This window comes from Mastomys coucha, unplaced genomic scaffold (genome assembly GCF_008632895.1).
Source record: "Mastomys coucha isolate ucsf_1 unplaced genomic scaffold, UCSF_Mcou_1 pScaffold14, whole genome shotgun sequence".
NCBI classification, from domain to species: Eukaryota; Metazoa; Chordata; class Mammalia; order Rodentia; family Muridae; genus Mastomys; species Mastomys coucha.
In genome coordinates, this window is record NW_022196896.1 from 126,155,142 (window position 1) to 126,178,509 (window position 23,368).

The window sequence follows — 23,368 nt, forward strand, 5'->3', positions numbered from 1 at the left end:
CAAACTCACTATTTTATATAATTATGCACACATCACACACGTATACACACTAATCCCTCAAATCCAGCCAGAAAGATTCTGATTTTACTCATATAAGCATGGCTGTATTCTGAGGACAAGTTGATAATTATTTATATACTGTAGAAGGAAACAGAAGCATTCTTTGTTTAACATGTTTTCTGTTTAAAGTGGGTATAGACTGTGCACCACAGCATATACAACAGGACAAAGTATTTACCTTGAAGCTCTCTCTATTTTGGCTTTACGTTTGAAATATAGGATTTTAGGTTGGCAGCTGTTTTCTCCTAGCACAAATATATTTCCTTCTTGTTCAGACTCTAGCATTTTAGAAAACTTTGCTCTGAGTAACGTTAATGTTCATGGGCAAATATACTGTAATTTCTTTACTATGCTTATGTGGTTACCATATAACATTTCCTCCAATTTAAGCAAAAATAGACTTTTGGGGCATTGGTCAGATGCTGCTATGTAATCAAATGCTAAATGCTAGCCCCTCAGATCTGGTTGAAGTCTGGGCAAGCATTTTCTCACATATGCCAAATGATGTTGTATAAACTTTACTCGCCACTCTTCTTTGACTGGTTAAATAAAAGTGTCTGAGAGTCAATTACTGATGAGAATAGAGGTGGAAGGGCTTCAGATACCAAACTTGAGTAGGGTCCATGCAAGAGAACAGGATAGAGAAGGAGAAAGAAGATCAAGAGCATTAGACTGGATGGACCATGAGTGTGTGGCTGCAGAAGTACCCTCTGAGGACAGACAGATGGAGTAGAAAATAACCAGGATGAGACTCAAACAGGAAGGGACTGCAGCTAGGAAACAGCCAGTCTATTGTAGAGAAATGGCTTATGGGTAATATCCCAAGCTAATTAAATAAATTATGGGTCTCTGACCAAGGGCTGCCTATGTCATAATAAAAACTAATAGAGTTTTTAAATACCGTACAACAACAATATTCAGTACAGTTTCTCGTTTGTGCTAAGCATTGTATATTATGCAGCGTTCTTCTGTACCCAGAAGGCTAAGAATACAGGTATTCTCCAAATATTTTGTTACATGCAGCACTGTCAACACACACACAAACACACACTCACTCACACACTCAAGTACACACACACACACACACACACACACACACACACACACACATTTACCATACCCTGTAAAGGAGTTTTAATGCAGCAACATGGCTGCTCTAGCAAGGAATCCTATCTAAAGACCTTCTATGTGTAATCTGGTTGGAATTCTGCAAACCATTAATCCCTCTGGCTGGAACATAGACATCCTCATATATACCTTTCATCCCAAACAATAACACCAGATCTGTGAGTGCAGTTCAGTTGAGTTCAGAGCAGTTCAATTCTGTTCAGTTTTTCTGTCACCACAGTTCAGTCCATGGAATTCAGAGCAGTTTTTCTAAGCAGATCAATACAGTGAGAAGCTGAGAGAAGCCAGATTTAATCAGTCAGCTTGGAGAGGAGTTTGAGAGAGACAGCTGAGTTGAACCAGCCATCCAGAGTTCAGAAAGAGCTAAAAAGGACGAACAGTAAGCACACACACACACACACACACACACACACACACACACACACACACACACATTTTATGAACATGTGAAAATGAATATATATATATGTATATATATATACACACACATATATATATATATATATTTATGCATATATATGTATGTGTGTGAAGGCCAGATGTTGATGCTAGGTATTTCTTTCAATAACTCTCTAACATATGTTTATGAGACATGTTTTCTCACTGAATCTGGATCTTTCTGATTTGGTTTCAATATGCCCCAAGGATTGTCCCACCTTTGCCCCATAAGCATGGAAATAACAAAGTGAATTTATTAGTTAGCATTATCCAGGGGCTCTGGCTTCAGAGCTCACACTTTTCATTCACATAACAAACATCTTCCTGACTGAGCCATTCTCTTAACCCCACTTCATGACTCATAGAGCATAGAGAAAACACGGTTTATTTTATCCCATCATGAAGATTGTGTTCCTCAACTCTAGTGTATAAAAACACCACTAATTGTATAAAATTAGTATAAAATTGTTGGTCTTCAGGGGTGGTATATCAGAAAGCAGATATGTGTTGTAGTTTTGACCGGAATGAAATTATGGGATATTGCTTGACTGGGAAAATCGAAGAAGTTCATTTAAAAGCATAACAGCTTGCCTATTTGTTCTGTGTTGAATAAATAAAAATTTTTAAGTGGGTTGACCTCATAGTTTGTTTTTCTGTTTCTTGGATTTTATTTTTCCTGTTGACTTATATCCATTTCTTTCCTCCAATAAAAGGTTGAGTGAAGTTATACAGTGGAAAAATGAGTGAAGCATGAAATACCTGTGTTCTAAAAAAATTTCTAATCCTTAATTTTCCAAATCTTAACATCTTCTTTAGTGAAAATAAATAAAAGCCCTATTTTGTTTACCTGTAAAATGTGTTTGTGTGTATGTGAGGGGCTTTAAACTGACACATCAAATACAGAGATTTGATATTTATAAGGTACATGGTCAAAGGAAAGTTTATCAGTTTTGAAACAAATTTGAGAAAAACTGAATCACATATTAGAACAAGAAGCCAAAAAGTAGTACAGTATAATGAACTACTAGCATTGCTAAAGTCAGAGACAGAAGAAAAGGAAGCTCCCAGAGTGAAGTCCTGCATCATATGCTCCATAGCCAGGATAATTACAACCTTGTTCTCAAGGGGAAAACCCCAATAGATATGACTTAATTACTTTTGTTTATTCTTTTGCAAGTCCATGAACATATTACAAAATATGATCGGACCTTTTATTTTTCTACTTCAATTCTAAGTGCAGAATAATTGTTACTTATATTGAAGTTGAAAGTTTGTGCCAAGAACCTTAAATGAAATTTACTTGTCTGCTATGGGCTCATAATTCACAAACTATTTAAACTTAAATATCTGAATGGCAAGCAACCTGACATGATATGAGTAATCTAGAGAGCTAATTCCTGTCTATCACTCAGGGTCATGGATTAATTCATTTGTTCAGTTCTATCAGTGACTTCTGTATATAAGCTTAAATATTTAAAGATTAGCTTTTCATGTCTCAAATGCATAGATTTCTCTTCTCTTCAGAATCTACGTATAAATTTTCAGTCATTATGCATCCAACCAAGTTTCATAAAGCTGAATTGGTAAATCTTTAGGAATTCAGTAGTTTGGGGTTAAGAATATATGGATAGATAGATAGATAGATAGATAGATAGATAGATAGATAGATAGATAGATAGATAAAGAGAGAGAGAAAGAGAGAGAGAGGAGCAGGCAGGGAGGGAGAGAGAAAGAGAAGGGAGAGAGAAGAAGGGAGACAGAGACAGAGAGATGAGAGAGAGAAACATGAATAGCTTCCTAGCCTTCAATCATTTAGCCAAACCTATTTATGTTCATAGACAGGCTTTTTGAGACCGTTTTGTTCATTTGTTTGTTTGGTTTTTTGTCTTTGTTTTTGTTTTTGTTTTCTTTGTTTGTTTGTTTTTGTGGTTTCCTTTGGGTTCGGTGTTTAATTCTAATACCAATTAGTAAGAAAGAACAAATGAACTAACTCCTAGAAGAGTTTCCAAATACATGGAGCTTAGCAAAGGGTAGAGATTTTATTTTGAGTTTCAGGTTTCCTATGGTTTCAAATGAAAGGAAACCAAAGCCAAAGCACAGTGGACATCACGTTTGTGCTCAAAGGCCATATTATGTATGCTTCGACTGCTACAGCGAGGTTGGAGTTGCAGTCACCTTCAGCAACAGGATCTACTTTCCTTCTGCAACCCATGTTCTCCACAGGATCAAAGGAAATCGTCTTTCCTGAGAACACAGCTTCAAAGAAAGAATTTATTTAGTTTTCCTACTTACTCACCAAAATTAACTTCAACCACCCTCCTAGATATGTATAACAAAATGAACTTTATCTTCCCTTTTGTTCTAAATTTAAAAATTCCACACACAAAATGATGCCATAATATCACAACTATTAATTTTCTAAAACATTTAAAGCTGGAATTGAAATAGTACAGAATGAAGTATCAATATCTTATCAAATGATGTCATAAACAATTTTGTTTTCTAAAATTCTATTATAAAGTATAATCAGAAATTATTATTAAATGACATGTCAATGCATTATTTATGCAAAGAAAAGACAAAATAAAAATTCTGTGGGTTTGACACACATATTTCAAATCCTTTTCTTTTACCAAAATGTTATAGGAAATTTCTGACATGTTTTTTGTTAAAATTAAGGAAGAGATCCAAAATCTCTATACACATATATGTCAAATTATAAGGCTAGTATCCATGAAAACAAAATTGTGATATTTAAATTATTAAGTATAGCAAAAATACATCATTATTTCAATTCCACTGAATAAGTATAATTTATGAGCAGCTGGGTTCCAAGTTCATGTGGTTTTATACTTTTGAGCTCAATCCAGCCATGATTACACAATGAAACTTTGTATCAAAAAAAGAAAAACAAACAAACAAGTGTTGGGGGTAGGGCAAGCAATGCAAAGGAAAATATATTTCAGAAAAGAAAAAAAAATGAAATGAAAAACAAAGAAAAGAAAATAAAAAAACAAAGGAACTGCAAAGAAAAAAGAAGTAGGCTAAGACTTCACTCTTTGGTTAGGAGTCCATTGGACTCTATCAGATGACCTGAGTTCAATTCTCAGCACCCACAGGGGGATCAGACACCGTGCAATGGCCTTGGTGGTAATAACTGGTTATGGACGTGGGACCCATGGGCCCTGTGCAGCTAGATGAGAGGAAAGCTCCTTCAGAGATGCTTAGAATCATACTTTATTTTTCTTTCTGTTTGTTAATAGTAAATTTAAGAGTATTTGAGACATGTCAAATCAAAAATGCATACATTATTTGTTTTATTATTGTTATTTTTTTAATTTAAAGATCATCTTGCCCCAACACATATACAGCAGAGAATTGTATATGCCAGGTCTGCACTCAGACAAGATGCACCTAACCCTCAAAAGCCCCAGGGAGTGGGAAGGTCTGGTTGGGTGGGGACATCCTCATGGAGACAAGGAGGTGGTCTGGGATGTGAAACAGTAGGCGGGTGGACTGGGAGGGGGAAAATCTGGATTGAAAAATAAGATTAAATAAATAAATAAATAAATAAATAAATAAATAGTCTCCTTGCCTGTTTGAGACCTGTCTTACTGTTTGCTATTTTCGCAGAAGTTTTTTTTTTTTTTAAAGTAAGATAAAGATTATATTTCCAAGAAACTCCAGTTCCTTTGGGTTTACTATAATCAGTTCATGTGTATCTTTCAAAGAATACAGAAATGAGCTTAATTTCAAATGGGTACCATTATGATGTGTCTTCATTAAATCCTGTTTATACTTTGAATAACTAAACTTGTACATTGTGCAAGTCCAAGTAAACATATGTTATGTAATTAAACTGAAGTGAGGGCAGCCATTTTACATGAAGCCATACAAAGCTTGTCGAGTCACTTGCACTGTGATATATCAGGCACTTTACAGTAAGTATTACGATGGAAGGGAAGTCTGGTATGAGATATAGCAGCACTCAGCCCTGTAACAAGATGAAGAATCGAAAAGTAAGGTGTCATAGAAACCATCGTTTTCCATCTGCCACTCTATATTGTAATCTAACAGAATACTTAAAATACTAATTTTTATTAAAGTTTTAAAAAAAAGAAACTATCATTTTCAAAGGAAATGGCTTTAGGATTTTTTTTTTCATTTCCAGTCTCAAATTTAAAGCACAAGACATTGAGGTTCAACACAACTACTTGGGACTATATTCAAAGTTGTGGTTGAAAAGAGTACCCCTTGGTGAACTAACCCTAACTGCAGCTCATCCCTAATTCCTGGTTCTTCTTCTCCCTTCAACATGCCTAAGCATGGAATCTATTTTCTTTTTTATCTTTTTAAATATTGCCAGCTAATTTGCTGGCACTGTTTTTAGAGGGCCCTGCTCCTCCTCTCATGTATGTAAAAGCTTATGTATAGTACTCATCACTGTTTATCATCCTTAAACCTTAACTTTATGTGCATAAGGGTGTTATTCATATATATATATATACACTTGAATTTATGGTTTATTTATTTGCCACTCGATATTGTAGGATCCATGCTCTATCTAGTTGCTATGTAAGTATAGGTTCCCCATAATCATTAGACAATGATGTGCATTTATCTACTTAAATTACATACCTCAAGCCACGATTTATTTTTCATATTAATTGAGACGGTGAATGTTTTGCTTGCATGTATGGCTGTGCTCACTTGCATGCCTGGTGCTCACAGAAGTCAGAAGAAGGTGTCGGATCGCAAAGAGCTAGATTACACGTATCTGTGGGTGCTGGGAGTTGAATCGGGATCCACTGAGTGCTTTCAACAGCTGACTCAACTTTTCAGCTCCAGTTCTGCTCTTAAACACTTAACAATTTTTTTTGTTCTTTTTTTTTAATTTATTTTATTTATTTTATGTGTATGAGTACACTGTAGCTGTACAGATGGCCGTGAGCTATCACGTGTGTGGCTGCTGGGAATTGAATTCAGGACCTCTGTGGGCCTGCTCGCTCCAGCCCCGCTTGCTCCAACGTAATTCACTGTAGCTGTCTTCAGATGCACCAGAAGAGGGCGGCATCCTAACTCATTACGGGTGGTTGTGAGCCACCATGTCGTTTCTTGGATCCGAACTCACGACCTTCGGAAGAGCAGTCAGTACTCTTACCCCCTGAGCCATCTCGCCAGCCCTTACAAATTTTTAAATTGATTTGATATTGTAAATGCCAGTCCTAATTTCAGTTTCACCTTATTTCCAGAATGAGTTTGATAGTAGTAAAAGATTCTCTTAAAGATGCATTATATGCAAAAATCATGTTGATTTAGATTTTCTGCATATGAAATAGATGCATACAACTGATGTACTGTGAAAGTCAGGCATTTTGCAAAATGGCACAGTTTATGTTTGTTATTCTATTATCAGAATAATAAATTCTATTTAAAGGGAAATATTAATGCTAATTAAGATTTCTGAGGGCATTTTATTTTTAAGTTCCTAAACTGTACACTTGTTATTTTTATGCTTATAATTGCTACCATGTTCTGTAACGCTTTGAAAACACCTACATTACTCTTAATTGTGTAACACTTGTCACTGTATTCTGATGTCCTTCCCGAATACTTTCAGAACAAATTGTAAAATGTTGCCAACAAAATGTGACAATTTTCTTTACTTGACGTTATATCACAAGGAAGAACATTTTCATTTTCTGCTTAAAAAGCCATTTGCTTGTTGATTTCTTAATTATTGACTAATTGAAAGTAATATATTAAGAAACATTAATAGAGATTATGCTGATTTTTAAGTTGATACAACTCATTTGGATATCACGCCATGTTTGCTGACCAAACTTTTAGTTTGGTTTTGACAGCTATTGCACTTTTCCATTATACGGATGTGCTATAATTTGCATGTTCTACCACAAACTAATACAGTAGTTTCTCCAATTTTTAATGTTATATATCATATATACTATTATTTGTATACTTTTTGATGGAGGTAGTTTGTTATATGTTACTTTTAATTAAATTTAATAATTTTATAATTGACATACTCTATTATGAATGTATTTACTCTCATTTTTTTTCTCTTATCCTTCTTTAAATTCTACTGAGCCTGTTATACTCACAACTAGTTCCATCCTTGGCTCATGTATTTATCTTCTGTGAGTATTTTGAACATAGCCCATAGCTGCTATGTGTCCGCAATTTCATTAGCCATATCATATGTAGAACAAATGAGGACACAGTGTTTATGAGAAAACAACCTCAATTTTCAGCTTTTTCAGTATTTTTGGACTCTTTTCTATAGGCTTCTGAAGTATTGTAGAAGATGATACTGATGTCTTGTATGGGGCTGATCACTCAATAGTCATTTAATTTTAACCAGTTTTGTATCTCTGAATTAATCATCACTTACTGTAGATGACAGTGCTATCTAAAGGTATAGATATAGATACTTAGAAGACAGCTTTGTTAAATACACATTTATTTTCATATCAATAGTAGTTTTTCCCTAGAGTCTGGGATATTTACAATCAGAAACATCTGACTAGATTTATAATGTGAGGTATATAATTCTTCTTGTGGATGAAGTCCCAAAAGCAACCAGAACATGGTTCTCTGCTACTCAAACAAGGGTGCTACTATTGTACCAACTGCAACATCATATCTGGCAGAACAGACTTATAGTACTCAGAATTTGCAGCTATAAAACCATCAGTGCCCTCTCTCTTCCAGAAGTCTACATAGCACATAGAGAGACAACATTGAACATTAGCCACCAAGGAGAAAGTTCTCAACTTAATTCCTGGTTGATTTACCTGGGAGCTTCATCCCATTGTGTAGAGTGTTCAGTAATAGGGTATTGTTGAGAACCAGATTGTTTCAGGAACCCCTCAGAGCCCTGAAGAGAGGACAAAGTGAATTTCAGTTCTGTGTCCTTCTTCCTGAGGGTCTCATTGAACTAGAACAAATGCCTCCAAGTACCAAGTTGGTAGCTCTTAATGGGGATATGATCTTCCTCTTGTACAGTGGTTATCAGTTCTAAGGCAGCTGTGTCTGAGGTATCCTGTGTTCTCTTTGCCAACATCTTGTAATTTAGCTCTCTGTTAACACTGACCATTTTCCTCCTGAAAATAGTAAGAAGTGTGCTGCTCAACACACTTGCCTGGCACATGTCACTAGCTAATGCAAGACCTCTCCACTGTGCAGTCTGACTGTTATTTCTTATCTCCAGTCATTTCTCACAACATCCTTCTGTTTAAAGCATATCCTGTGGGTTTCGGTCTAGGTATTGTTGTGGAGTTGTGCGCTTCTTCAAGACTGGTGGCATGAACAATTATCTCTATATTACACCTCCTCCGTTACTTTTCCTTCCTTCAAATTTCCCTGTTTGCTCCCTGTCCTACTGTCTTTCAAACATGTGGACTCTTTCTTTAATTGCTGTTAGATGTATATGTGTAGGGCTTTTATTTAAAGGCATGACTTTTTCAAAGATTATTGTCCATTCATGAAGATTAAAGCGATTTAACCATTTCTTAAAAAGAAATAATTAAATATAGCCAAGGGGTGGCATCCCCTTTATTCCCAGAACAAGGGAGGCAGAGGCAGGAGGATCTCTATGAGTTCAACACCAGCCTGGTCAACAGGTTGAGTTCTAATACAACCAAGACTACACAGAGAAATGCTGTTTTGAATAAACAAACAAACAAGCAAACAAAAACTTAGTCAGTCTTACAAGGTAATGAACATAGTTCCAAACTGAAAAGGAATATGGGATTTGTGTGCAAGAATAAAAGTCTATACATCACAGTTCAAAACAATATTTCGAATTGTGAGTTCTGAGTGCTGTTTTGGGATTGTGACCATAGTGGGACATCTCTTCCTCATTGAAATTATTTAATCTAAAATAGCTGTTTAAGAAAGTTTACTTAAACATGCTTCATATAATATTAAAAAGAAATCATATATAATAATAACAAAACGTCTCCTGTCACTCATAGGAAATGATATGAAATAAAGTAATAAAATACATTATTAATACTTTGAGACAAAGTCTGAATCTACTGATCCATTACAAAGTAATGGGCCATTACTATATAAATATATAGCTTTCACTTAAGACTATTTCCTTGAAATGAGTTGAAATTAAAAATAAAATAATCACATTTTAATTTCCTCTGATGGAGCAGTAGCTCTGAGAAGGAAGTCTAAAATGGTCTCTCTTTCTTTCACTGCATTGATCCAGCATCTGGGGAGTTCTGCTCTAGCTTGATCCAAGGAACTGTGAGCACTAACACGTCCTGACCAGCAACACCTCTTTTTATATGTCACTGTGATCTCCTGGTTTGTCCCTGAAAGTCTGCTTTCCTGACTTTTGAAGTTCTAGTGTTTCTGTTTGCTAAGCTTCTGTGACATTCTGGTTCATACAGTTCTAGCTTCTGCTTCTGTGTCCAGTAGGAGATGACCAGAGCCTGAAAGAAATCCAAGAGTTGAAAGTTTGACTTTATGTGTAACAGCTACTTTGTGGTACTGAAATCACAAAGGGAACAGAGGACAAATGATACGCTTCTCAAATGTGTATATAATACTCATTACGGAGAGATTTTGTTTTGACTGGCCCTTAAGCCTGAAATATGTTCTGGTTTTGCTTTGCTTCGGTCTTCATAGCCCATTGTCCTTAGGAGCAAGGGGAATTTCTTACATAGTGAAGATTAAAAAGGGTCATGTATAATTCTTAGACTCAAGCCAGCATAACACTAGGTAGCTATTGTTTCATGTTTCACTTTGAGTTCCTCTGTAGAGAAGATCAGAGTATGTTCCTCTAGTGTGAGCCTCTAAGTCCAGCAGAGCAGGGTCAACAGCAATAAGCATTGAACAGTCTTTTGTTGGTGACATGCTTGTCAGCATCACTGTAAGGAATTCACTCATAGTGAATTATTAAGGGGAAAAGAAGAAAACAGAACTCACATTCCCAACCTCAAATAGCTGATAGAGTAAAAAAAAGGAGGAAAATCCTTGAGGATCAGGTGACATGGACAGAGTCACAATCTGAACATAGCCACAATTTCTAAGACTCAGCCAATCCAAAAATATAATCATATAGGATGTCCAACCCCTATAAAAAATTTTGTAACCAAAATATTTTTATGGGTGAATGATATATTTTAGAAATGGTAAATACATGGGGCATGACTTTTCCCATATAAAATTTCCCAAATCTGTGATTTATTAGACCCTGTTCTCCAACTGTAATTGAAAACCTTTTCATAATATATCCAAAAACTACAGAAACGTTAAGCATGGTAAGGTCCACTGAAGTAAGAAAATATTCTGCATGTAACATATACACAGTAATTTAGCAAAAAGAAAATAGAAAAGCTAGAGCCTATAATTAATATGGTATGGCACCAAGGCAACAGTTACATAGAGTTACAAAAGCCAGCATGGAACATTGAATTTCTCATCCCAGGATCCCCTGCCATTCAGAGGTTGCTTGTGAGAGTCAACTATGCTGAGTGCTGACTATGTGCAACACTCTTTTTGTAAAAGGAGAAATACTTATATTTCCAAAACATAGAATTGTAATTTTTTTCTAGTATTTTACTTCATTAAATATTATGCCAAATGTGAAATTATTAATATATTATAGAAAAAAGATTCAGATCAAACAACATGTAGTTTAAAAGGTCTCACATTATCTGACATCATAATCAGAGAGTGGATATATATATGTATTATTTGTATATGTAAATATTTCTGAGTTTATATGTGTATGGTTTGGAATCAATCCCTAAGTCTTGTGTGTAATGATCATGTACTGTACTATGAGACTCAGTAATAAGGCTCCAACTTCCAATAGCTTTTCCTTACATCATCTGGCAACTTTTAAGACACTAGCTGAACACAGAGCACCAGCATTCCCCTCTGTATCAGCTGCCCATTGTCACCACATTCCAACCTCTATAGGTACAAATCATTCCTGAGACTATGTATTCATTCATTAAACAATATACCTAATGTGGAAAATTTAATATTCTGTAGGCTGGGTCAAAGCCAGTACATGTTAAAGGTCTTGCATTAACCAACATCAAGGACTGTCTTTGATGGATTTCTGTGCTGAGCTGGGAGTGAAAATAAACTGTTCTTTGCTTAGGTTGCTCCTTGTTCATCATTTTACCATGAAATGGCAAAACATAAGTAGTAATACATGTAACATGTCCCTGTTTTTGGACAGTTTAATCGGAAGACCTTGCTTCTATTTAGTGAAGTTTGATCTTGTAAGAAGGAATTACAATGAAGAAAAAGAAGATGCATTTCTGGCAAAGATTTAGGAAAATAGAAAATATTAGCCCATGTCATATGAGCCAGAGAGGTCTGGGCTAGTTTTCTGTCAGCATGATGACAGAACCAAGATATTCTCTGAAGATATGATGCTTCATATGCTTACTTAGATAAAGCACACATTAGTCAAAGTTACAGGGGATCAAAGACAATATAGGCTATATCATAGCCAGCCTGTTCCCCAGCAAGGACTACCACAGGTAGAGGGACATACTAAAATCTACCACAAACCCTGGGAAGCAAAACAAAGAATTTGGAGAAACATTTTTGAGAGGTATCCATGCAATGATAGTTTACAGTCCAAAGCTGGCTGATTTACATAAAAAGACTAAGCTAGGTGCACAGGTCAATTTGCCTTTAACTCTTGTTTTACATGTAGTTCTATACTTGTTTGCTTGACATCCAACATTTATTACATATAAAAAGTCTTTTATAGGACAAACTCAGAAAATAATGGACAATTTTTTACTCTAAATAAATTTCAAGCTTATTGTAAGTAAATTTAATAGGAAAATCATTACTTTATATTTAGACAGTAATCCATTTAATCATTTTCATGTTGAGCCAGCATTTAGCCAACTATTACATTTTACCCTGACATAGAGTGGCCAATTCAATGTATCACAGGTAAATATATTGTAAAAATAAATTCTACAAAATAATGTTATATATGTAAATCTAAAACTCTGAATTTTTCCTCAGGTGATATCGATCACAACCACCATAGTCTTCAATTTTTACTAGATCATACATTTTTATATTCATATATCAAATATTCTCCATCTTAAAAATAGCACAAAACCCAGACTTTTTCTTAAATCTCTTATCTTGTGTGAATTACAGTTAATCTAAAGACTTGTTAATCTTTTCAAACAACCAACTCGTTTCACTGATTTTTATTATTATTATTATTATTATTATTATTATTATTATTATTATTATTATTATTATTATCATTCAGTCTTTTTTACAGTCCTGTCATCATCCCCCTCCAGTCTGCCCTCTGACTGTTCTTCATCCCATTCCTCCTCCTCGGTGTTCATGAGGATGTCCCCACCCCTTGATCTCCACCACACCAGACCTCCCCACTCCCTGGAGCCTTAAATCTCTCCAATGATAAGTGCATCTACTCTCACTGAGACCAGACTAGACAGTCCTCTGCCGTATGTGTGTCCAAGGCCTCCTATCAGCTTGTGTATGATGTCTGCTTGGTGTCTCAAGTTTGAGAAATCCCAGGAGTCCATGTCCAAGGCCTCCTATCAGCTAGTGTATGATGTCTGCTTGGTGTCTCAAGTCTGAGAACTCCCAGGAGTCCAGGTCAGTTGAGATTACTGGCTTTTCTAGTGGATTGCCTTCCTTCTCTGCTTCTTGCAGCCTTTCCCTAATTCAACCCCAGGTGTCCCCAGCTTCTGTACATTGCCAGTGTGTAGGTACCTGCATCTGACTCTTTCAGCTGCTTCTTGGGCCTCTCAGATGGCAGCCATGCTAGGCTTCTGTCTGTAAACACACCATACCATCAGTAATAGTGTCTGAACTTATGTAGAGCAAGGGACGTGGTCAATAGGACAAATAGGCAACCCACAGATTGGGAAAAAAATCTTCACTAACCCTACATCTGATACAGGGATAATAACCAAAATATATAAAGAACTCAAGAAGCTAACCTCCAAAAACCAAACAACCCATTCAAAAAATGGGATAAAGAATTAAACAGAGAATTCACAACAGAGGAATTTTTTATTAGATATATTCTTTATTTACATGTCATATGATATCTCCTTTCCTGGTTTCCCCTCCAAAAAAAAAAAAAAAAAAAAAAAAAAAAAAAAAAAAAAAAAAAAAAAAAAAACAAAACAACCCTGTTCCCTCCCCCCTCCTCCTGCTCACCAAGTGGGTGAGAAACTCTTAAATAAATGTTCAAAGTCCTTAGTGATCAGGCAAATGCAAATCAAAATTACCTTGAGATTCCATGTTATACCAATCAGAATGGCTAAGAAAAAACTAAAGTGATAACATATGGTGGCAAAAATATGAAGAAAGAGGGACACAACTCTGTTGTTGATGGGATTGGGAACTGGCACAATCACTCTGGAAATCAATCTGGAGGTTCCTCAGAAAATTGGAAATAGATCTACCTGAAGACCCAGCTAGACCACTCTTGGGCATATACCCAAAAGATGCCCCACCATGCCACCGGAACACTTGTTCCACTACATTCATAGTGGCTTTATTGGTGATAGCGAGAAGCTAGAAACAACTCAGATGTCCCAAAATAGAAGAATGGATACAGAAAATATGCTTTTAACTCACTGATTCTTTGTATAGTTTTTGTCTCTATGTTATTAATTACACATCATATACTATGATTTTAGGCATTAGTTGGTTCTGATTCTCAAATATCCTCAAGGACATCATTGAGTTATTAATTTGAGCTATTTCAAATGGATGATTCCATTATGTCCTTAAGTCTTGGTATGTTCTAGGAATTTTTAATTTCTTCTTGACTTTATCCTGCATTCATTTTTGGCTCAGGGCTGTACTATTTGTTTCCAGAAATTGTCATACATTCTTTTATTGTTCATACCCCACTTTCCTGCCACTTTGAACATTTCTTTAAGTTTCTTCTCAGCCCTTTGATATTCCTCTGTTGTGAATTCTCTGTTTAGTTCTATACCCCATTTTATGATGATCAGAAAGAACACAGAATGTTTTCTAATTGTGCTATATTTGTTGAGGGTGTATCCAAGTATGGCCCATGTTCATTTCCAAAAACATACCACATTCTGTAGGTATCTGTTAGTTCCAATTGATTTATGATATCATACAACTCCAGAGTTTCTCTACTTTTTTTTCTAGTTTTGACTGTTTATAGGCAAACAGTATTTGGTATTGAATTCAGCCTCTATCACTGTGCTGTGGTCCATCTGTGGATTTAAACCCAAATGTTTCTTTTATGTGTGTGATTGTGTGTTTTGTGCAAACATATTTAGGATTTTAACATCTTATTGCTGGAATTTTTCTTCTATGGGTATAAAGTCTCCATTATTATGAGTCTTTATAGTTTTTGTTTGAAGTCATTTGGTCAGATATTTAAATGGCAATGGCCCCTAGTTTCAGCACTAATTTATCCTGAGTACTTGTCTGTATCATTTTAGTGCAATGTGGTTTCTCATGTTCATTATGATGTGTTTCTCAGAAGCAGCAGAAAGATGGATTTTGGTTTTGATCCACTATGTTCATCTGGGACTCTTTATAGGGGAGTTGAGTATAAGAAGAGTTGAAATGTATTAATTCCAGATAATTTGTTGCTTTTGTGATGCTGTATTTTTTTCTCCTTTGGTTCAAGATTCTGGAAATGTTTTATGCGTTCTCTCTACTCTTTTGTATGTTTCTAGACTTTTCTTCAGAACTAATGGTTCTTTCCAGTGTCCTCTGTAGGACTGGCTTGGTGGTCATAAATGCCTTTTATTATTATTTTTCTTCGAGACAGGATCTCATATAACCTTTGCTGTCCTAAGACAATTTATAAAGATGAGAATGATCTTGAATGTCTGATCTTCTTGCTCCAAAGTCGTATGCTGGGAACATAATCCAATTCTTCTTTAAGAGCAGCAAGTGCTCCTAACCAATGAGCCCAGCACTGCAGCTTTCACCTGCTAGCATTTTGTTCGATTCCATATCAACTCATCATCAGCTTCTTTCACATCTTTCCCATTTTCTTATTAAATAAATTCCTTCTTTGGCATTTCAACTCATGTTTGCCATGCATACTGATTATTCTCCTTCCTACCCTCATGTGATTGTCTTCATCCACTGATTACCTACATCTTTAAAGTCTCTTCCTTATTTAATGTGTTTGTGACCCAGTTTATTTAATCAGAGTTGTTGGTGTGACCACAGTTCTCAAACTATCCGTCAGAGCCTGGAAGACTCAGCAGGGAGGCCCAACTGAAGACCCCTATTCCTCTTCTCTCAGAATCAATCACTGTTCAATAGTTCAGGAGTTTAATGCTCATTCTGCTGATGGAATCCATGTCTACTATTGCCATTGTGTTGACAACCCATTTGAGAGGATATAATAGGCTCGGGGTTGCAACTCACCATATTGACATAGGATCAAAAGTTCTTTTAAATGTCTTTGTTAATACTAACAGAAAAAGGCTGATCTCAGCATTAATCAAAGAAGACTTCTTTAATAATAGATTGTCATAAAAACAGGCACTCATAGCTTCTCAAAGCCATGAGATTCAATTACTTTTGTGGCTCTAGCACTAGAGTGGATATTTTTTATTAGTTGTTATAAGGCTCAGAGAATATTCCAGAAGTATCTAAGAAAGTATCAGAAGACAGGGGAAGCACTGTTAAATACCACCTTCTATGCATGGCACAAGCATTTCATGAACTCAGCAATTTCTCTTATTTGTAATGAGCCTTTGCAAAACTGCTAAGTTAACTATTAGTCATGCATTATATTTTGAAATGATATACCTTTAAAAATCTTGAGCATCCCACATAACAATAATTTTGTCAAATTTTTCTACTTTGTTAACTGTTTTGAATTTTATTGATGACTTCCTATATGGACACTGTATCTGTCTCATCTCTACCCTCCCCTCTCGCCATCCAACTTCTCATACTTATCTCAGTCCCCTCCAAATTTTATGATATATTCTTTAGTTATTACTGTTACATGAACAACCACACTTCTAATCTGGCCTCCAAGAATCTCAAATCTTAGTCCTTCTGTTAAAATAGTCCCCTGAAGATAGTCATGTATCATAAGGGCACCACGTTCTTGTTACTGTTGCAGCTTTGTTTTCAGTTGTGGATCTGTGTGTGATAATTGGGCTGTACTTATAAGCACAGTAGAAAGGCCTGTGTTTGACGTTGAATACATCCACCAGCTCACCCACCCACCCACACCCACACACATACTATACCTATGCATATTATATATAAGTAAGAAATATAAAGAGGACTAATAAAATGCCTGACACATAGGAGATACCCAATATTTCCTAAACAATTAGCAAAAAAGTTTATATTCTTCCTAATTTGTAATTTTCCTTAAAACAAAATTATAAACAAAGATTTATCATTTTTTATCCTTTTGACATGATTAAAATATCTCACAATATATTAATCCTTCAGAAAATTTTGCAAGTATTCTTTCTTCTATTCAAATTACAACTTCAGAATTATTATTAGTTGTTAAAAAGTGAAAGCTCATCAGCTATAAATTACCTTTGATTGCTTATAATCTTGAATGAGAGGGATGATTCACTTTCTAACTACATTTCCCCCCTTGGAAATTATCTGCTTATATGTTTCTCATTATCTTATTGATATTGTATTTAAAAAAATTATAACTCTGTATGGCTAGAAGAGATGGATGAGATTATTACTTCTATAATAACACATGTTCCATAAAAAATAATAATGCACGATATTATCCAATTCCATTCCTTTAATGTAAAGCTTTCATTTATAATTGTGTTTATTAAAATTTTCTTATGAATCTGTGAAATTTGGAATCTGAATGAAAAGCCATAGCAAACTGCTAAATAAGGGTGATAAAGTTGATTTCTAGAAAGGAGTTAACATGTCTCTTTTATTTGCCTGGCAGCTCTATCACGAAACCAGAAAGAATGAAATAAAAGAGAAAAAGAGAAAGAACAGAAAGAAAGCTGCCCCTGTGCTCTCAGTCTGTGACTTATTACAGTTTTGTAGCCACTCCTTGTAAACTTGTGGAGTTCTGGTTCTAAATCTTAGCTCACTTCACACAGGAAAATTGGCTAAAATGGCTTGGGCAGCTTGTCCTGCTTCACAACACTACGTGGAGGAAAAAAAATCCTGTTTTGATATGAATTGCTCTTAGGAGGTGGAAACTGAGCACCATAAGAGACAAAGGCTCGTGCCATTGTTTTCAAGACTCTGAACCTAAATTAAAAGGATCAACAACAGGAAAAGGTCGTGGTGTGGATGGAAACACAGGTTCTCGGTCAGTGTCTGGCTCCCATTCCAATTCATTTCCTCTCAGCTTATTCAATCTTGCAATTTATTCATATACTATCCTAGATCTTAAAGGTTTTCACTTGAAAGCCAAAGCATGAGAACATCCTAACAATATTAGATAAAAAAAAATTGTCTAAGATTTACTACAAGTTTATAAGTGTCCTGAATGAGAATTTCTAAGGAAGACATTTTTTGTGTGTCTCAGAGAAATAGATGGATTTGTCGTGTGTCTTTATCCACAAAGTACTTATACTTTAAAAATAGGATTCTGTATATTGGTCAACAGCAGACTGAGCTTCATTGAGTTTCTGAGAAAGTTATTTCTCAATATGAGGGCTGAGGAGAAAAACAAAACAAAACAAACAAACAAAAAAGAGCTCTTCTGCTCTTCTAAACTTTCCCATCCCTCGGTTTACTCATTTTCTCACGGTTACATCTCTATCATCATCCTTTGCTCAGCCCCCAATCCCCAGACCTTAGTTTCCACCTAAGTGACACTTATTTAAGAATCTACCTTTATTTAAATTTCCTACAACCTGTCTTATTCATAAAAGGCATTAAGAATTTTTTATGATCAGGAATTAATCTTCCATTTGTGTTTTATCTTCTGAAAACAAGTTTTCCCAGAAAAACAAACCATTCCTATCCATTATCACTGTTAAAATACCATGTTGTGGATTAGAATGGGAACCAGTTTTATCCATCATATTCATGATATACATTACAATATCTAGTAATAAGTAATAAACTTTAAACATTTCTTTGTGAAAAGATATACAGTTTAGAAAAGATGAAAAAAACAATAGGTAAGGAAGGAATAAGCAAAGAATCCCAGGAAGAAAGAAAAGGAGGAACAAGAGCTTGAAAGAAGTTGGTAATGAACTATACATTTCTCTAGATGTTAGGGAGAGAGAAGAAGAGCATGAGGCTTCAATGATTCAGTTAAGAACATTCATATGATGTGTCGGTTATGACCATTCAAATGGAAATATAGAGTCTGGTTCCTACAGTTCATAAAAAGAAAACAGAAGGCTGCCCGAGGAACTGTGTCCCCATCCGAAAGGTTAGTTAGTACACTCATTTCTCCTGCAGCAGCCACAGCCATGGCAGGAGGTTGGTGCTGTACTCTAAACATCGCTTCTATTATTACGAGTCTTAGCATCGTTACACTTAATTTCATAATTTATTTCACTTTTAATTATGCATAGGTACTTGTCTGTGCACAGATATGAGTCCCTGTGGAGGCTGAAAGAAGATACTAGGTACTTTACAGTTGGAAATACAGGTGATTTTGAAGCACCTGGCATAGTGCTTCAATCACACTCTGACACTCTGTAATAGCATATTGTTAGTGGCTAAGACAGTGTCCAGCCCATCTTTACAGCTATTGTCAAGTAAAGCAACAATTAATTGGCTTAGGGCATTAATCTATATGAAGTGTAGACCCTAACTTGCCTTGCTTCAAATTCAGTGTTTCTTCTGTTTTACCATAGGTTTCTAAACCTCTCACATTTAGTCAATTTATTTCCACGGCAACACCTATGTCAACATATCCATAAATGCTTTGCAGTATTAAAAGGAGAATGATGGACCACTGTGGTGGGAATCACCATCCCCTCATTGCCAGGCAACAACAGATTTACATTTTTTCCCAGAACTGTTTTTACATCAACTCTGAAATAGAGATAGCCATTTTGCACACATCTTATGTATAAGTAAACTGTCCTCAGTGTGCTGTACAAGCTACAGAACTATGGCTGAAAAGATGCCTTAAAGGTCAACAGCACATAATGATCCTGAGGAAGACACAAGGTCAGTTCATACAAACCATGTCAAATGGCCCACAACCATCTGTAGCTTTAGCTTCAGGTGATATGATAATGTCTTAAGGAATCCATGAGCATGTTTTCACATGTGCATATATGCAAACCTAGACATACCCATGCACATATAATTTAAGATAAATATTGAAAATAAAAACAAAATCAAAGAGCTAATTCAATTTACTCCCGAAAATCTTATCATATAGGGTGGTCTGTTTATAAGCTGATGCTTGAATGAATTTTTTTCAAGAAAACCCTGCTTCCACGAATGTTTTTTGAATTCTTAACGACTCAGGTATTAGAGGTTAAATGATCCATTGTCAGGAACTCTGAACGAAAACACATCTTACCCAAAGTATTTCTACAGAAAGGAAAGGCTTTACAAGTTTCTACTTACAGACTTTAGTCAAGCTTATGCAAAATTAAACCTTATGGTATGCTTATTATACCTCAATTTCAAGAACTCCTATCTGGAAGGAATGGGAATCAAAACAGATGTTGATATCTGTGTGCTCTATCTACAGATAGTTACACTCCACATGCAAATATTAGCAGAAGAAGGAAGATAAATAAAAATGCTTAAAACAGAAGTAAATAAGAGGAAAGAAAGAATATGCACTGCATAATACATTTCATGAAGAAAGGGAGTTTATTAATGTTAGGACAATATGACTCTAATGATCCTAATTTTCCACAGATTCCATGTGAATGCAAAAGAAAAAAATAAAGTACAGTTAACTAAAGACTAGACTTATACTTATTAGAAACTAAATAGTAAAGCTGGAGATTGACCTTGCCTGTTCCTTGATTTCTTCATTTCAAAAGCCTGGAGCACTTGATTTTATTCATATGAACAAAATTTACTGAAAAAAGTGGTGTAATTCTATCCTTCTGTGTGACATACATACTGAATTCTTAAGAGATAATAATGCCCATATCAGAACAAGTTTTACTGTAAACCCATTTTAACATACAGTACCTGTGTGGCGACAACTTTAATCCCAGAATTTGTGAGGTATAAGCAAGCAAATGTGTGGGAGGTCAAGGTCAGCCTGGTCTACTTGAGACGTTGTCTTAAAACAAAACATGAAGACTCAATAGGAGTGAAATTTTGTTTGGTGTTGGTGGTGTTTTACTATTATTATTATTATTATTATTATTATTATTATTATTATTATTATTATTATTATTTTGTTTTTAAAAGCTCCATCACCTTCAAGTTCAGGTGATTAACTTGTGAAGCTGGACATGCCAGCATTGCCTTCAGCATGCTCCACCAATTTTTACCTGTGGAGATTGGGAATTAGCAGCCCAAAGAGTCATCTAGTTAACCCATCCTCTGGGTAGCATGCAGGGAGACCAGATTACCTTTGGCATATATGTCATAAATCTCCTTCAGGATATACGGGTGACTATATCTAAGGCAATTCTGATGAAATTCAATCAATATCTTTGTTAGAGAAAAAGTAAGACGAAGCTAGACTAGACAGAGTACTACGCTCTGAGATGAAAATGAGAAGGCATTCATTAGAAGGCTGGGAAATGAGTCTTGAACCACCTTTTCACTGCTATAAAGAAATACTTCATAAAATATTGAAACATTAACACAGCCAATTTTCCTAGACTAGGCAGTATCACGTAGAGTCGGAGTACCTATGGATTCATATTTCACAAGGACTTCCAATACTTTATAAGCAGCCGGGTTATTTATGTAGGTTACAGATCTCTTTTCTACTTTTATAAGCATTAGAAGAGGCAAGACATCTCCGTACATGCTTAGGCAGGTCCAAGTGTGCACTGACTGGGAGACTGCCGCCTGAATTAGCTCTAAAGGCTCAGGCTTGCTCATTTACAAACATTCAGCTATAGAGCCTCTGTTTGGCCGTGTTCACATCAGAGTCCTTCCAAGAGACTGGTATAGAAGCAACCATACCTGTCCCCTCCTAGTCAGCGGAAACAAGGACACAAAAAGAGTTGCTTGGTTCACATTTAAAATCAGTAGTCTTTGGAAATTAAAACAATCTGAGTTTAATATATTTAAAAATTATGGATCTTATCAGTAAATACATTTTATTGTATATCATGAAAAGGGGACATTTCTAAAATCTAAAAATTTAGGGCTTCTAAAAATTTAACTATAGTAGCTTATATCATTTAGAAAGTTAACAGATGCTAAAAATACTCATCAATTAATTTAGAAGTGCAGTTACCTAGTTAGTTATCTTAAAATAAGCTTACAAATAACATGGAAGATGTCAGCCCAGGAGCATTAACTTGAATTTACCAAAAGTTATTCTAGTGCAGGGACATGGATCATGCAGTAAAAATGCTTACCACCAAGACTCAAGACCAAATTCAATCTCATGGAAGGAGAGAATGAACTCCTGAAGGCGGTCCTCTGACTCTACATGCCCTAAAGACTCAGGCTCGTTGACTTACAAACACTTAGCTGTATACTCTGCTGACCCTCTTTAGAATCAGAATCCCTCTAAGAGATTGGTGCAGAAGCAGCCACACCTTATCCCTGCCTAATTGTCATGTGTGCCCAAGTACACATACACACACATACATACACACACACATGCACACACACACACACACATATATAAGTACATACATACATACGTACACATACACACACACACACACATTCAGGAGCAAATGTATTTAATAAGTAAATAAATAACAAGGCAAATACATAAATAAATCAAAAAGGAAGTTCTTAAGTGTTTATAAAACAGTCAAATAATATTGGGAAAGAGGATGAGTATTATCCATGGAGACACCTTCTCTAGGTGTATCTATATGATTATATAATCATACTTTCCACTAACACAAAATGTATTCTAAAGATTGCAGGCATAGTGTTTTGTTCACTATGTAAATGTTATCCTTGTGTTATTGAAATGCAGATTTCTCTTCCTGTTATCTTGTTTCCATCCAGACAAAGTCTCTCCTCTACTCCATTTGTTCTCTGCCTTGTCAATAAATAAATGCTGATCACTCAGTGGCTGGGCAGAAGAGCGACTAAGGTGGAAGCTTCTGCCAGCTGAGAGAGAGAGAGAGAGAGAGAGAGAGAGAGAGAGAGACAGAGACAGAGACAGAGACAGAGACAGAGAGACAGAGACAGACAGAGACAGACAGAGAGACAGAGAGACAGAGACAGAGAGACAGAGACAGACAGAGAGACACACAGAGAGAGAGAAAGAGTGAGTGAGAGAGAGAAAGAGAGAGAGAGACAGAGAGACAGAGAGAGACAGAGAGAGAGACAGAGAGACAGAGAGAGACAGACAGAGAGAGAGACAGAGAGAGAGACAGAGACAGAGACAGAGAGACAGAGACAGACAGAGACAGACAGAGAGACAGAGACAGAGAGACAGAGAGATAGAGACAGACAGAGACAGAGAGAGAGACAGAGAGACAGAGACAGAGACAGACAGAGACAGACAGAGAGAGAGACACACACAGAGAGAGAGGAAGAGTGAGTGAGAGAGAGAAAGAGAGAGAGAGAGAGAGAGACAGAGACAGAGACAGAGACAGAGAGACAGAGACAGACAGAGACAGAC